Genomic DNA, 18,133 nt, shown 5'->3' with positions numbered 1-18,133 from the left:
ATATCCTTACTGACAGACACTACTAACCCTGCCACTACCAGCACTGCTCACACTGCTACTCATATCCTTACTGACAGACACTACTAACCCTGCCACTGCCAGCACTGCTCACACTGCTACTCATATCCTTAATGACAGACACTACTAACCCTGCCACTACCAGCACTGCTCACACTGCTACTCATATCCTTAATGACAGACACTACTAACCCTGCCACTACCAGCACTGCTCACACTGCTACTCATATCCTTAATGACAGACACTACTAACCCTGCCGCTGCCAGCACTGCTCACACTGCTACTCATATCCTCACTGACAGACACTACTAACCCTGCCGCTGCCAGCACTGCTCACACTGCTATTCATATCCTCACTGACAGACACTACTAACCCTGCCGCTACCAGCACTGCTCACACTGCTACTCATAACTTTACAGACACTACTAACCCTGCCACTACCAGCACTGCTCACACTGCTATTCATATCCTCACTGACAGACACTACTAACCCTGCCGCTGCCAGCACTGCTCACACTGCTACTCATATCCTCACTGACAGATACTGCTATCCCTGCCACTGCCAGCACTGCTCACACTGCTACTCATATCCTCACTGACAGACACTACTAACTCTGCCACTGCCAGCACTGCTCACACTGCTACTCATATCCTTACTGACAGCTTGGCACTGCTCACACTGCTACTCATATCCTCACTGACAGACACTACTAACCCTGCTGCTGCCAGCACTGCTCACACTGCTACTCATATCCTCACTGACAGACACTACTAGCCCTGCCACTGCCAGCACTGCTTACACTGCTACTCATATCCTTACTGACAGCTTGGCACTGATCACACTGCTACTGTATCCTCACTGACAGCCTGGCACTGCTCACTCTGCTACTGTATCCTTACTGACTGCCTGGCGCTGCTTGCACTGCAACTATATCCTTACTGACAGCCTAACACTGCACACACTACTTCTGTATCCTTACTGACAGCCTGACACTGCTCACTTTGCAGCTATATCCTTACTGACAGCCTGGCACTGTTCACACTGCAACTATACCCTAACTGGCAACCTGGCTTTTCTCACACTGCTACTATATCCTTACTGACAGCCTGGCAGTGCTCATGTTGCAACTATATCTTTACTGGTAGCCTGGCACTACTCACACTGCTACTATATCCTTACTGTTAGCCTGGCACTGCTCACACTGCTAGTTATAGCCTGACAGCCTGGCACTGCTCACACTGCTACTATATCCTTATTGACAGTCTGGCACTGCTCACACTGCTACTATATCCTTACTGACAACCTGGCACTGTTCACACTGCTACTTACAGCCTAACAGCATGACACTGTTCACACTGCTACCTATATCTTTAATGACAACCTGGCACTGTGTCACACTGCTATTTACATGTTTACTGGCAACCTGGCACTATTCACACTGCTACTATATCCTTACTGACCTACTGGCACTGCAACTATGTCCTTGCTGGCAGCCTGGGACTACTCACACTATTTCTTTTTATTACTATATTTTTAGTGACCGCCTGGCACTGCTCAAGCTGCTTCTAAATTTTGCACTGAAAGAAACATCACTGCTAACATCCAACACTGCTCACACGTCACTATCTTCACTGACAGGCACGGCTAACACTGACACTGTTAGCACTGCCACCTTTTTAGCTCGACAGTGATAACTCTTGCACTGTTTGACACTGCTAACCTATACACAACCAGCAGGAATGACAAAGCACTTATCATTAATGGCTTGACACTGCTAAACCCAGTACTGCCAGAACAGCTAATACTGCCACTTGTATCCTCACTGACAACCTAACTTTACTAATGCTTGCTACTTTATTCCTCACTAACTGACAGGCTCGCACTGTAAACTGTGGAAATGCAAAAACTGCTCACACTGCTAATTATATCTACACTGACTGACAATGGTAATAACCCTGGCTCTGCCAATACTGCTTACACTGCCCACTTATAGACACTGCCTGCACTGCTCACACTGCTGCTTACATGCTAACTGACAGACACTTCTAATCCTGGCACTGCCAGCACTGCTCACACTGCAACTTACATCCTTACTGACAGACACTTCTAATCCTAGCACTGCTCACACTGCTGCTTACATGCCAACTGACAGACACTGCTAATCCTGGCACTGCCAGCACTACTCACACTGCCACTTACATCCTTACTGACAGACACTTCTAATCCTAGCACTGCTCACACTGCTGCTTACATGCTAACTGACAGACACTTCTAATCCTGGCACTGCCAGCACTGCTCACACTGCAACTTACTTCCTTACTGACAGACACTTCTAATCCTAGCACTGCTCACACTGCTGCTTACATGCTAACTGACAGACACTTCTAATCCTGGCACTGCCAGCACTGCTCACACTGCAACTTACTTCCTTACTGACAGACACTTCTAATCCTAGCACTGTTCACACTGCTGCTTACATGCCAACTGACAGACACTGCTAATCCTGGCACTGCCAGCCCTGCTCACACTGCCACTTACATCCTTACTGACAGACACTTCTAATCCTAGCACTGCTCACACTGCTGCTTACATGTTAACTGGCAGACACTGCTAATCCTTGCACAGCCAGCACTGCTCACACTGCCACTTAACTCATCAGCCTGACACTGTGTGAACTATGGCACTGCCAACACTGTTACTTACCTCCTCAGTGCCAGGTATGGGGCCTACCAGCGCTGCACAAATGACTTACTTTCGTACTGACTTGACTACCAGAATAACACTAGCACAGCCCAAGAAACACAACACTCATGGGGCTTGATTCACTAAGACAAATAGCATGCCCTATCTGAGTTAACACTCCTTATCAGGGATAACACGCCTTAGCAAAGGTATCACACCTTATCAGAGAGTAGCACAGTGAGCGCTATGAACCCGCAGGGGCTCAGGGCAGGACAAGTGGAGCTCTCGTCATTGCCAATTAGGAGGAATACATTTGTAGCACTCGCTATGCTACTCTGATAAGGCATGTTCACATTGATAAGGCGTGTTATCTCTGATAAGGAGTGTTAACTCGGATAAGGCATGCTATTTGTCTTAGCTCTACTGAGTGACGGGCAAACTGACACTACCAACACCGCACACAGCACTGCTGCCACTCAAGCCCTCATTGGCCGACTTCACACCATTGCTGTGGCTGTTGCTCCAAACACTCCAGACCAATACTTGTAATGCCCGTACACACTGCAGGCACTTGACAATTCAATGACAGTAGCACTGCCACCCTGCAAACACTACTAAGACCTAACTTTGCACTGATGGCCTGTTTACCGCTGCTATTACTGGGCCAGCCAACACTCACTGCACACTGCTGCTTATCTTCTGCCTGACGGACAGATGCTGCTGGCACGTAAGGCTTGAGGAGACACACACATACTGGACTACCAGTGCTATTGCTTCTTACGCCCTGCCAACTGAATAAAACTACTGCCTTCCACTGTAAATAATGCACTGCTGAACACATCTACAAAGGGCTGCTATTGGCACTAAACTCACCACAGTCAGTTCTACCAACACTTAAATGGGGCTACATGAAAAAGTACTGGCACTTCAAGCATGGCACTGACACTGTAAACACAGGATTGGCACTGAAAGCAATAGAGTGAGATATTGCACTGGCACTGCCAATACCAACACAAAAGTACTCATATAAGACTGATACGTGCAAATACACCTGCGTTTACTGGAAATTGTAAATACAACATGGGCACAAGAAGGCTGGCACTGCACTTCAAGCACTGGAAGTAGCATTGTTGGCATTAGAAACCTAATACACCCTAATCGTGGCACTGCCATTGGAAACAGGCCACCACCACTGCAAAGACATGACTGGCACAGGGAGTGCATATCCCTGGCACTGTCAATATAGGATCCTGGACTGACATTACAGATAGGGCACTGACATTGAAAACACAGGATTGGTGTAGCAGACGGGACACTGGCAATGGAAGGACAGGATTGGTGCTGCAAGCAGGGACACTGGCAATGGAAGGACATGATTGATGCTGCAGGCAGGGGCACTGGCAATGAAAGACAGGATTGGTGCTGCAGGCAGGGGCACTGGCAATGGAAGGACAGGCTTGATGCAGCAGACAGGGCACAGGCAATGGAAGGACAGGATTGGTGCAGCAGACAGGGCACAGGCAATGGAAGGACAGGATTGGTGCAGCAGACGGCACAGGCAATGGAAGGACAGGATTGGTGCAGCAGACAGGGCACGGGCAATGGAAGGACAGGCTTGATGCAGCAGATAGGGCACAGGCAATGGAAGGACAGGCTTGATGCAGCAGACAGGGCACAGGCAATGGAAGGACAGGATTGGTGCAGCAGACAGGGCACAGGCAATGGAAGGACAGGATTTGGGCAGCAGACAGGGCACAGGCAATAGAAGGAAAGGATAGGGACAGCAGACAGGGCACGGGCAATGGAAGGATGGGGCTAACACTGTCAATCAGAAAGTATGAGCTGCAAAGAAGGCCCTGCCACTACAAATATAGACTGGCACTGCAAATCTGTGGGCTAGCACTTGACATTGAAACACTGGCACTGCAAATACAGGACTGGCACTGCAACCAAGGTACCGATTAACTGGTACAATGGCGACATTCGACAACAAACAATCGTTCTATTGATCATTCCATTGATTTGTATTTCAAATTGATTTTATTAGTCTGATTGCATTGTACCCTCTGTTGCTGGGTCCAATCGATTGTATCTGAGCAATTGCAACGATCTGACTGTGTTGTTGGTCGTGTGGGAGATTGTATCGTTAATGAACACCTTAATACAGGGATAGCAAATTCAGAGGCTGGCCTGACAAACCCAGGAACCGGTACAGCCAATACTGTCCTACTACAGCAATTAGAGAGGCTGACCTTATGAATGCAGCCAGCAGTACTGAAAGTACAGGATAGGCACTGGCAGCACAGTCACTGGCATTGTAAACAGAGGGGCTGCCTATATAGGACAGTCCTTCAGCAAAACAGAAAGTGACATTACGAACAAAGTGATGGCACTGCCAAAAAGAGACTGGCACTGCCAATACAGGGGCCAGGAGTGTCAACCCAGGGACTGGTACTGCAAGAACAGAACCTGCACTGCAATGAAAGTATCTGGCAGCGCAAATACAATGGCTGCCACTCGATACAGTGAGCACAAGGACTGTCACTGAGAGTACATCAACTAAATACAAATACAGGGTCTGACACTGGCAACAGAGCAACTGGCACTGGTGATAGAGCAACTGGCACTAAAAAACAGGATTGGCACCGGGAATAGAACTATCTGGAACTGGAAGTAGAGCAAATACAGTGTCTGGCACTGACAAATCAGAATCTGGCACTGCACATCTAGGGTCATACACCGACAACTAAACATCTGGCACTGCGCACACAGGGTCTGACACTGTCAACTGAGCATCTGACACTGTGCACACAGGGTCTGGCACTGACAACTAAGCATCTGCCACAGCGCATACAGGGTCTGACACTGGCAACTTAGCATCTGGCCCTGCACATACTGGGTCTGACACTGGCAACTGAGCATCTGGCACTGCACATACAGGGTCTGGCACTGACAACTAAGCATCTGGCACAGCACATACAAGGTCTGACACTGGCAACTGAGCATCTGGCACTGCACATACAGGGTATGGCACTGCCAACTGAGCATCTGGAACTGCACATACAGGGTCTGGCACTGCCAACTGAGCATCTGGCACTGCACATACAGGGTCTGACACTGGCAACTGATCTTCTGGCACAGCACATACAGGGTCTGACACTGACAACTGAGCATCTGGCACTGCACATACAAGGTCTGACACTGGCAACTGACCATCTGACACTGCACACACAAGGTCTGACACTGGCAACTGAGTATCTGGCACCGCACATACAGGGTATGGCACTGCCAACTGAGCATCTGGCACTGCACATACAGGGTCTGGCACTGGCAACTGAGCTTCTGGCACTGCACATACAGGGAATGGCACTGGCAACTGAACATCTGGAACTGCACATACAGGGTCTGACACTGGCAACTGAGCTTCTGGTACTGCACATACAGGGTCTGACACTGCCAACTGAGCTTCTGGCACAGCACATACAGGGTCTGACACTGACAACGGAGCTTCTGACACTGCACATACAGGGTCTGGCACTGGCAACTGAACATCTGGAACTGCACATACAGGGTCTGACACTGGCAACTGAGCACCTGGCACTGCACATACAGGGTCTGACACTGGCAACTGAGCATCTGGCACTGCACATACAGGGAATGGCACTGGCAACTGAACATCTGGCACTGCACATACAGGGTCTGACACTGCCAACTGAGCTTCTGGCACAGCACATACAGGGTATGGCACTGCCAACTGACCATCTGGCACTGCACATACAAGGTCTGACACTGGCAACTGACCATCTGGCACAGCACATACAGGGTCTGACACTGCCAACTGAGCACCTGGCACTGCACATACAGGGTCTGACACTGACAACGGAGCTTCTGACACTGCACATACAGGGTCTGACACTGACAACGGAGCTTCTGACACTGCACATACAGGGTCTGGCACTGGCAACTGAACATCTGGAACTGCACATACAGGGTCTGACACTGGCAACTGAGCACCTGGCACTGCACATACAGGGTCTGACACTGGCAACTGAGCATCTGGCACTGCACATACAGGGTCTGACACTGGCAGGCACTGACACTCCAGGCTGGAACTGACACTGGCAATAAAGCAACTGGCACTGCAAATACTGAGATTGGCACTGGCAACAGAACAGCTGGCATTGTTGGTATTTTCATAAGATGCCCCCTTTTTTCCTGCTGAGAAGGACTCTCTCACTTTGATTTTATATTTTGCCACTTTTTTGGGTGGACATGAGATATCACTCTCTTGTATTCCTGACAGGGCTTCTTTTCTGTTTTAGTCTCTGTTTATCAAACTGGTATCCTCCTGAAAAAGTGAGCGATTGTTTCACAAAACCGGTTAAGAATATTGATATTAGCCCGGGGATACCCTTATGGAGTTTATTTTCTTTTCCAGTCTGGGATTTATTTAATTGTAATTGCAATTTCCCCCCTTGAGGAAGTACTTCTTATATCCCCATTTTCAGCAGATAGCCTATGTACACCATGTTTATCAAAGAGAATATTGTACAAAATGAAGGGCATGTATATTTTCAGTTTGTCGTATGGATGTGTCTTGTTTTAGTTTTTTTAGTTTTGTTCTACTTTGCTTCAAATCAATAAACATTTGGCTCACATATATTCTAGATTCTTATATTTAAAGGAAGTGAGGGATATGGAGGCTGACATATTTATTTCCTAGTAAACAATGTACATAGCCGGGCTGTTCTGTTGATCCTCTGTCTCTAACCACTTTTATTAGTCATAGTCCCTGAACAAGCATGCAGATCACATGTTTGGTAATATGGTAGGACATTAGACTGTGGTAGGGATTAGATTGTAAGCTCCTCTGAGGACAGTCAGTGACGTGACTATGTACTCTGTCAAGTGCTGCAGAAGATGTCAGTGCTACTTAAATACATAATAATAATATGGTAGGACATTAGACTATGACTGTGATAGGATTAGATTGTGAGCTCCTCTGAGGACAGTCAGTGACATGACTATGTACTCTGTAATGTGCTGCAGAAGATGTCAGGGCTATATAAATACATAATAATAATATGGTAGGACATTAGACTATGACTATGATAGGATTAGATTGTGAGCTTCTCTGAGGACAGTCAGGGACATGACTATGTACTCTGTAAAGTGCTGCAGAAGGTGTCAATGCTATATAAATACATCATAATAATAATGTGGTAGGACACAAGACTATGATTATAATATGATTAGATTGCAAGCTCCTCTGAGGACAGTCAGGGACATGACTGTGTACTCTGTAAAGTGCTGCAGAAGAAGTCAGTGCTATACAAATAAATAATAATAATATGGTAGGACATTAGACTATGACTGTGGTATGATTCGAGTTGGAACTTCTCTGAGGACAGTCAGTGACATGACTATGTACTCTGTAATGTGCTGCAGAATAAGTCAGTGCTATATAAACACATAATAATTATAATAGCAATAATATGGTAGGACATTAAACTATGACTATGGTGGGATTAGATAGTGAGCCCCTCTGAGGACAGTCAGTGACGTGACTATGTACTCTGTAAAGTGCTGCAAAAGATGCCAGCACTATATAAATACATAATAATAATCGCAATACAGACACAGTAAGGGCCAGAGCCCACTAACGCAGTTGTATCCGCTTTTCAGTTAAACATCAATGTTACAGATGCTGAAAAGCGGACAGAAGCGGATACAACTGCGTTAGTGGGCTCCGGCCTTAACTGTGGGCACTGTGTGAACACTATACAACAACTATAACAGCCTTATTAGCTGTAAGCTGTATATCAGTATGAGGATAGTGAGTGCAGTACAGCATGCCGATACAAGGCCTATGAGCCTGCCAAGCTATCTGGACTGTCGCCCTGTTATGTAGATGCCACAGTCAGGAAGCAAGCATTGTGTCTGGGCAGCGCCGTCGACAACTGCAGGAGCACAGATCCGCTTCTATAGCTAATCTCTCAGCTCACAGAATAAAGAGGGCCTGTAGCACTTCTAAGATTCAAACTGCTTGTGAAAATGCCAGGAGTTTTTGTGTGTGCAACACAACCAGATCTAAAGCACTTTAATGGGCATGGGGGCCGTATCGCAGACCCGATCGCCCAGAGCAATCTTCAGATGCGGTTCAGATTTTAGCTATGCAGTGCGATATATGCAAAGGTCCTGGTCATGGAGAATCCAAGAAAAACATGAGATTCTATTCGGCACCCTTTAGTGTACTACAACATGTTGTGTTGCTGGTACAAGGATCTTCTTCAGCTCAAATAGGGTGAAGGGAGAAATATGTTTGATAACTCGCTTACTCCAGGCAACAAAGAGCACAGCTGACTGAGGGTAGGAACACTCTAGGCAGAATTGCATATGCGTTTTCCATAGCACATAGTGCAAAACGCATATGCGATTCTGCCTAGTGTGTTCCTACCCTCAAAACTAATTATGCAGGAACTAATTGTAGGCAGCTTGTAAATGCCGCAGTCAGACGAACTTCCTGCTGATTTTGATTGGTCCAATACCAAGCCAGATTTATTTGCATCTAGTTGACCATCTCTACTGAAGAAACATCCTCAGCAACATAAACAGGTCACATCTGCATATTCAGTGTCAGTTGATCCGACTCTTTCTTGACAGGAGTAAGGGGATTATCCGTGTGAATAGGTGTTTTAGGCACTTTGTCCTCTTCAATTGAACGAAAGAAGTTCCATATTGTAGCTTCAAAACCTCTTTTAGGACTCTTCTGCAACTCGCAAACACAATGCAATTTTTCTTGCGATTTTGCAATGGGATTTTACCACAATTTTTTGGCCATTGATAGGAATGCAGAAGAAATGCAGCATGCAGGACGTTTGCGATCGGCCGAAATCGGATCGGAATCGGATCACAATTTTTATTACTTAGAAGGTGTCCTTGCATTTTGTGATTCGCATGCAATCTGAAACAGATTGCAAAACGCATCAAATTGTATTTAATGTAAAAAAGGTATTTTGCGCCCGACTGCAGGACCTGCTTCATGCGCTAACTCAAAAATAATTTACTGAGATGCAGCAAATTGGAATCACTGGTATCTCTGGCCTTCAAGTGTTCCCAAGCCCAGCTGGTGTTACAAAGCAGCCATTGTTTAAAGTGTGTGGCCCTATTTGGAAAAACTTTCATTTAAAGCCAGTGATTAAGTAACACACGCCTTTGATGAGGACTTCTGCAGCAAAGCATGTTGGGTATTGTCATCGGAACTGCTCAATGTACCCTGCAAAGCGCTGCGGAAAATGAGTACGTTCCATATACAACTATAATAATAACTGGTATTTTATTCTACCCTAACACAGAACTTGTACTTGGACAGAAATTTGATTACCAGCAGAAATGCCTCCTAACAGGAAGTACTAGCAAATCAAAGCCACAAACGCCAGCTGTTAATTAACACAGCTGTCAGCTGAGCGTCTTTCATTTGCATGCACAGCTTCCGTTTTCTGGATCAGCGGACAGTTGCGCGTTGCAAAAATGTTCTCTTCCTCCCTCGATTTGGAAAGTAAGTTTCGTTTTAAATGCTGTTTTACGCGTGCCCTGCTTGTATTTTACGCCTACGTTTTTTTTCTTTCCTTTGAGAATAACAAGCGCACTTTGTCATCTTCGTAGAGCCATTAAAAATGCAAAAAAATCCCCCCCAATATGGGTGCATTGCACTAATGGCATGCAGGAGACTTGCAGGTGGAACAAGCCGTTGCCTGTGCTGGTTTTTGTTTTCATTTTGCTACCTTTAAAAATAAACTTTCTTCGTTTCAAGGGTGTTGAAATGCAGCCCGCTTAATATGCTTGCGTGTATTCTGTGTACACTTAGGACCAAAGTTGGGACTGGCGAAGGTTACAGCTATCTTAATAGTGCACATAATGGGATTCTCTTTGCAACAGTCCATACTGCCAACAGTGGAATTCAAACAACCCTCTAGTTACCATTTTTTTTTAAAATGAACGTCCTAAATTATTTTCCAACAAGCTGGCCATATTTTTTCGTTGTTTGTTTTATATTTATCCTGACAATTCTCTACTGCCTGCGACAAGCAGTGACTCCGTCTGAACAGTCCGAAACGGGGAACGATTTTGCCTAACGATGGCCAAGACATTCACCGCTACGTGACGTTATCTGTAAGGAGGACGCCAGGCGTCCGTTATCACCGTATATTAAAGCACAACGCGGTTTGATGATTCCCTGATCACCGCGAGCGATATCAGGCGACCTATGCCCGGCTTAAGTGGCTCCCGAAACAGGTACGTCTCCATGTTCCAGCCAGCGTGCACGCAGAAGCTGTCACTTTAAATGCCTCTGTTCCTAACAGCGGGGACTGTCACTTGCATTCCTGGGCTTGCAGACACAGGCTGCCACTAAGAGCATGCAGCTATCAGGGCTGTCACTTTAACGCCTTGTGCTACCAACAGCAGGGCTGTCACTTGCATTCCACAGCCAGCTGTCACTTACTAAGTCTCATACAGATGCGGGGGACTGTCACTCAACCTGTCTACGTACATAGCATCATGCAGAGCGGAGGGCTGTCACACCGCAAGGGGGTCTGTCTGCAGTACGGAGACAATGCCGCTATCGCCACCAACAGGCTTATTACACACAGCAAAGGGCAAGGTGCAAAGGGCCGTAGCCCCCCAGCCAATCAAAAGGCCTGTTTCTCTGATCTGATAGCAGTAAACTGGTAGCTGATTGGTTATTATGACTGCATGCCCTTTTTTCACACCACCATTCTATGCACTGGCTTTGCAATTGTTATCACCGTTCATGCTGATTTTTTTTTCGCATACAATTTTTACGCAAAATTCAGAGATGTAACCAATTGTCCCAAGCTTGCAGCCTGGGGCCTCGGTTGGGAAATGTTGCCTCTGTCGTCTACCCAATCAAACGTAGGGTAGAAATTTTAGTGAATCTGATTGGGTGTTTGATGGGAAAACAGGCAAAGTGAAAGTATAATCGCTCTAGTAGGGCCTGTAAGTCGGGATGCCAGCAAATGAACTGATAGAAAAAACAAAGCAATGGTGTCCATACATGGTACAATAAAACGTTCAATTCTCCCGTTTTTATGACCAAAACGATCTAATCGAATGAAAGTCAAAAATAATCTTTTTTTTCGATAAAGAAAAACTAACGATTATTCAGTTTTTTCAATAAAAATCCAACTGGACATGTTGGAAATATCTTTATATTTGATCTAATAGAATAATTGAATGAAATTATCTAATTGAAAAAAAATGAAAAAATTGTACCATGTATGGGTGCCATTGGAATTAATAAAGATTTGAAGAAAATTGATTAAAAATCAAGGTTTTTTTTTCTTCCAAATCACGTTTTAAATCATTCCCTCTCTGATTGGTCCCAGATTCTGCTTTTACTCCCTGTTGTTCAATCATACCGGTCGCAAAGTGTAAACTTCGCAATATTCTCACAATGGGGAATAATGCCATGAATTAGTATGACACCCCTCTAGACACAATGCCGCAACATCAGCTGCTGTGGCATGCGTGGCGTATCGGTGGCACTGCCGACGTATGCAGAACCACAGCTTGTCGGAATCTCAGCCTCTCACTTGTCCAACTGCACTGGTTGCCGGCCAGCTGGGAGGGTCTGTTGCACAAGTGCAACAGGCAGTAACCTATAGCGACCAATTAGCAATCATCTTTCATTATGCTCATTGCACTGAACTGATGAGGTCTGATTGGCCGTGATGGTTTCCTGTTTTTTTTGCATCTCGCCATTGGTCTCTGGTCGTAATTAAACCAACGCCATAGGCAAGAACAGCGTTTGTGGTTCTCTACAGCTCTAGATAGTTGTCTGTAAGAACCAGAGGCAGCCGCAAGGTACCTGTACAACCATCTGCCATCTGTCCAGTACCCCCAAAATACAAGATCATCTGCCACCTGTACTATGACCCCTCAATACACAGCTGTCCTCCTGCTGAGCCTCTAATACTTTAAGCCATAGGCCCTGAAACAAGCATGCAGCAGATCAGATGTTTGACTGCATTTTGCTGCATGCTTGTTTCGAGTGTGTGATTCAGACACTACTGATGCATGAAAGATCAGCAGGACAGCCAGGCAACTAGTATAGTTTAGCAGGAAATAAATATGGCAGCCTCCATATATATCTCTCAGGTCAGTTGTCCTTTAACATCTTATTGAAAATATATTTTGGTGAGCTTTACTCACAGTAAAATAACATGTGATTCCTGTTTTGCTATTTTTTTTCAGACACAACACCCATATTTATTATGTCTGTGTATTTATACATCACTGATATATTTGCAGTGCTTTACACAGTACATAGTCACATCACTGGCTGTCCTCAGAGGAGCTCACAATCTAATCCCTACCATAGTCATATTAATGTCCTACTATATTATCATTTTGTATTTATATAGAACTGACATCATCTGCAGCACATTACAGAGTACATAGTCATGTGACGGACTGTCCTCAGAGGAGCTCACAATCTAATCCCTCACCATAATCATAGTCTAATATCCTACCATTATATTAGTATGTATTTATATAGCACTGATATCTTCTGCAGCATTTTACAGAGTACATAGTCATGTCCCTGACTGTCCTCAAAAGGAGCTCACAATGTAATCCCGACTATAGTCATAGTTTAATGTCCTACCATATTATTATGGATTTATATAGCAATGACATCTTCTGCAGCACTTTACAGAGTACATACTCATGTCACTGACTGTCCTCAGAGGAGCTCACTATCTAATCCTTACCATAATCATAGCATACCGTACCATAGAGCTGAGACACCTGGCTGACACCAATAGTCTTGGCATAAATCATGATAAATTTACCCCAATGTATCTTGAACTTATAGATAAAAATTCAGTGATGGAGTAAGGCAACCACAGACATGAGCCAATTAAGGGGAAGATGCATTGGATCAAAGCAGAAATGAATTCTGTCCACGCACCAGGACTATCTCACCAACATCTACGTAGCACGTAAATTATGTACAGTTTGGTTAACCCTGTTAAGCCTAATGGAAAATTGGGCCAGAACTGGCGTAGCAGAGACAAATGTGTGATTACACAGCATGCAGACACTACTGGTGATGGCCTTATCTCAGGGAGCCTGGGAAGCCCATCCTGACGGAACGAGCCTTCTGACAGTGTCCACAGACGTGCAACCCGTTCCCAGATCCAATCAAGCACAGCCATGCTGGATCCCCATATGACCCATCCCATCCTGGCCAGTTTGTGCCAGTAGAGTCATGCAAACCTAATTGGGGACAATGAGTGGTTGTCAATCATCTCAGCCAGTTACTGATGTTATGTGATGGGGGTGAGAGTACACTATATACACTACGTACATGTTTATGGACAAATAGCCCAAACTATCAAGAATGGTTAAGCCAGTGCCTCTTATGTATGCAGTGGCAGTGGCGTAGCAATAGGGAATGCAGAAGTTGCGACTGCACCAGGGCCCCTGGACCAGAGGGGTCCTCTAGGGGTCCTCCTTCATCCATTCTATTGGCTTTTCATCGGTACTATGCTGGTAATGAACATCTCTATATGTGCATTACAGTAATCCTTAATAATACTTGTTTCTTTGCTGTGATTACACCTCTCTGTCACTGCAGCTGCCCTTGGCAGGTTTTGGGGCTCCACATCAATAGAGTGATTGGGGCCCCATGTAAAACTCACACTGGGGCCCCAAGCTCCTTAGTTACACCACTGTGCAGTGGGTTTTATTAACCCACCCAGGCTACTGTATATTTGTATACGTACTAACGAAGGCTACGTTGAGGGTAGTAGGTAGGCTAGCCAGCCATGCTCTGTTGCCCCCAGATTGGCACTGCTTTGCGGGGTTATCTTACATTCTAGTAATCAGTAGTCAGTCACCTAAGGCCAGGGCATGGGGGCTGGGGCACGTAGTCAGAGCCTGACAGTCTTCTTGTTAACAGGCTCCAAGAGCCAACGGGAGTCAGAGCAGGCCAATAAGGCGGCGCTGAAGCTCACACCAAAATGGCACAACATAATGCCCTCGTTATGTGCCTGAACTATGGATCTCACACAAGCAGAAACCTTTTAAGCCCTGGCTCTAACCGAGAAGCCGTTCATCAAATCTTTGGCTGTACTCTATCACTTCAAACAGTCTGTGAATACATTTGACAGTCTCCATTTAATAGCAGGGTTGAGCAAGCTAGGAGCCCTTTTGCGGCTTATTGGCATGCCTTGAGCTGCGGGACCACAAGTCCCAGCCTGCTATGCCAAATCCTACAAAAGCATGCTGGATCTTGTAGTTCCAAGCAGCTGGCTTGAATATGGGGCATGTTGGGACTTGTGGTTTTCTCAACCAATTAATTACTGAAGGAGGTGAGCAGCAGAAGGTAAGGAAGCCCATCTGTGTTGACCATTTAGTGCCAGGTTGTCAGTCATTTTTCTGCAGGAGACTGGGTGCTTCAAGCAAGCAAGGGTTACCTTTACCCCTGTTGTAAGTTACTCCATAAACTTCTATAATGATACCTGCGATATTAGCCCTACTGCTGTAGCTATCAGAATGTGGATATCTTAAATGCTTACGTACAGTTACAGCACAATACTTGTCAGCTTACACAGCTGTTTGCTTGATAACACTGATGGTAACACTGCACTGACACTACAGTGTGATCATATTGCTAACAGATCACAGAGCTAGACCCTAATGCTACACCTAACCTGCTAGCCATGCATCTGGCACTCATAAAAGGCTGCTTCGTTGCTCGGGAAGTAAATCGAGGGCACATCAGGATGTGGAATCAGAGAGTGAGCTGGGGCCTCAGTGCACTAGGTCACAATCTGATATCAGTGTATAATAACTATTATACTGTGATTATTACTGTTAGTGGTGGCAAAGTACTGTAGCAACCCTACGTAAACAACTAGGTTCTCCTGTCTTCTGATACTCATATCAAGCTGGAATTGAAAGATACCTGCATTATTGTTAAGGCTTCCAGACCAGTACTTGAGCGCATGCTGATAGCTGAAGTTCTGCAACTCATAAAGACAGTTTGTTCCCACTCAGGCCAAGTCAAGATTTGCAGTGCCCTGCCTCAGTGCATGCTGGGAGGTGTAGTCCCATCACAGCTAATCAGGCCTCCTGCAGCTTCCTCCTTAGCTCATGTCCTCTGCTTGAACTCTGGCAGTGGGTCACAGCAGCCTGTGTAACAACTTCCCACCATAGACACGCCTTGCTTTCTCCTTTCTCCTGCCACACACAGACACTTTACCCAGCCTGCCCCCTGATGCACTCCATCTGACCCCTCAGTCCCCCCCCCCCCCCCCCACAACTAAAGCCTGCATAGAAATAGACAAATCCTTCCTAAAGCTATGAGAAGCAACCCCAGATTAACAAAGCCAGGCAGCAGATCTGATATCAGAGGAGTCAAGTCTGCAACTTGGGAGATCTTAAATGTCCTCACTCAACACTCAAAGCAAAAGGGTGAAGTAGTGGTAGGAGGAGGACAGGATCAGAAAATGGTGTGGAGGGGAAGGGAAGGGGGGGTTGTTGTAAAAGTGTACTTACAAAAAAATAAATTGGGTTATTGTTCCTTGTTGGGTAGCCTCTCCGGGATCAACGCATGATTGACAGTCTTAAGGCTCTCCCACTGCAAAAGTCCTGGTGGAGCGTCCAGCTTGCTTCTCGGCGGGTGGGCATCAAAAGGGGTCTCAGCCAACCATCAAAAAGAATAATAACAAAAAAAAAATACAGAAGGAAATAAAATTAAAAAAAAGCCTCTTTCTTGCTCAGCTGGTAGGTCTGGTGATCCAGTCCAGAGGAGCTTCCAACATCTGGAAGAGAAGTCCAGGTTACTTTGTGTTCCACCAGATCTTGCAATGTCCTGTTTCTTCCTTCTCTTCCTCTTTGGCTGGAGGATCAGATGACTCCCAGATGCTGATACCTTCCTGTTCAATAATAATATCTGGATGACTTCTTAGTCCAAGTTCAGCACAAGGGAACCATAGCAAAATAAAGAGAAAAAAAGAAGAAAGCCAATCGATGTGCTTCAAACTTGATTAGGCATTCCTGGCTGTAATCCTTTACTTTCAAAAAAATGGAGCAGTCCTTCTTAAAAAACAGTGTCTCAATGCTTCCCTGAGCCTGGATCCCCCAGCTATTGCCAAACACCTACTTGCCTGCCAAATGCACTTTTTTTCTCTCTGTCTCTCTCTCTCCCTCTGTGTGTCTCCCCCCTTTTTCCTTTTGTGTGGCTACTACCACATATTGCATGACAGTTACAGCAAATCACAACCTCTCTTGCAAATCCCTGTTGTTGCCTGCTTACACTTCCCAGATCTCTGCTGCAGATAGCTGGGGCTCGTCTCCTTCTACTTTCAGTTTTGCAGCCAGCCAAGAGGGGTGAATCGTGGAGAGGGGAAGGAGAGGAAAAAAAACACACAGAGAGATGATTTCTCTTTACAAGATCACAAAACCTCCTACCGCCCCCATTCTTCAGGACCTGGGATATTTCCAGAAGTCTTCACAGACCTGCAGATGTTCCTTCCACATCCTGAACAGAGGAGAGAAGAGCAGGAAGAGGGGGGTCAAAATTAAAAAAACAAAAAATGCAGGCAAGCCCCCAGGAACTTGACTTGCTACCCGGAGACCTCAGTGCTGCTTCTACCAGATCTTCTGCTTCTTCTTCTTCTCCTGCTGCTGTTGCCCTCAGGACTTTGAAGTTGAAAAAAAAAATTACATATATAGAAAGAGAGATATTTGCTTTGTAAGCTGCTGCTTGAATCTTCTCAACTGCTGCCAAAAATAATACAGGGGAGGAAATATGTGGATTTTTTTTTAGATGCAAAAAAATGTCTTGAATAGAAAGGAGATGATCAGTGGTGAGGCTGGTGAGTTGGGTGAGATTTTTTTCCCTTGCTCTCTGCAGGATGCCAGGAGGAGGAGAAGAGGTGCCAGCTGGGTGCTGTGCCCAGGCGATGCTGCCCACGTCCAGGAGGGTGTCTGTCAGGATTAGGTGATTTTCTAAGAATCTCGGTTTTTTTTCTCCCCCAGTCTATCCTCTCCTTTTTTTTGCTCCCTCCTCTCTCTCCCTCTCTCTCTCTCTTCTCCCTTCCCTATCTTGTGCTTTGGCATTGCTCGCCTACAAGATCCGCCCTTACATCTGTCTGTCTTTACCATTGGCCATCCATCAGTGTCACAGTGCATGCAGTACACATCATAGACACACACACTCTCACACACACTCACACACAGGCTGCCACTCCACCGAGGGGAGGGGGGCACACAGCACCACCATCACCCAGATCCTCTGCCTGTCTATCCTGGTGCCCACCAAGCGGGCATTACCCACAAATTAGTAGCCTATTACAAGACACAGCCCCCCCCCCCCCCCCCCCCCCCTCTATTTCAG

At 45.9% G+C, this 18,133-nt stretch overlaps 1 protein-coding gene across 1 annotated transcript in view; it reads right to left on the bottom strand.

The window, feature by feature from the left end:
* TSHZ3 (teashirt zinc finger homeobox 3) overlaps positions 1-17,832 on the bottom strand; it is a 146,114-nt gene extending 128,282 nt beyond the window's left edge. The window contains exon 1 of the mRNA XM_068260012.1: positions 16,291-17,832. The gene's annotated coding sequence lies outside the window, so the exon portion shown is untranslated. The remainder of the gene's footprint in view (positions 1-16,290) is intronic.
* Positions 17,833-18,133: the final 301 nt, after the last annotated feature.

Source organism: Hyperolius riggenbachi, chromosome 11 (assembly GCF_040937935.1).
Source record: "Hyperolius riggenbachi isolate aHypRig1 chromosome 11, aHypRig1.pri, whole genome shotgun sequence".
In the NCBI taxonomy this organism is placed as follows: Eukaryota; Metazoa; Chordata; class Amphibia; order Anura; family Hyperoliidae; genus Hyperolius; species Hyperolius riggenbachi.
Note: the sequence above shows the minus strand (reverse complement) of the source record. Positions and strands in the feature narration are given on the sequence as shown.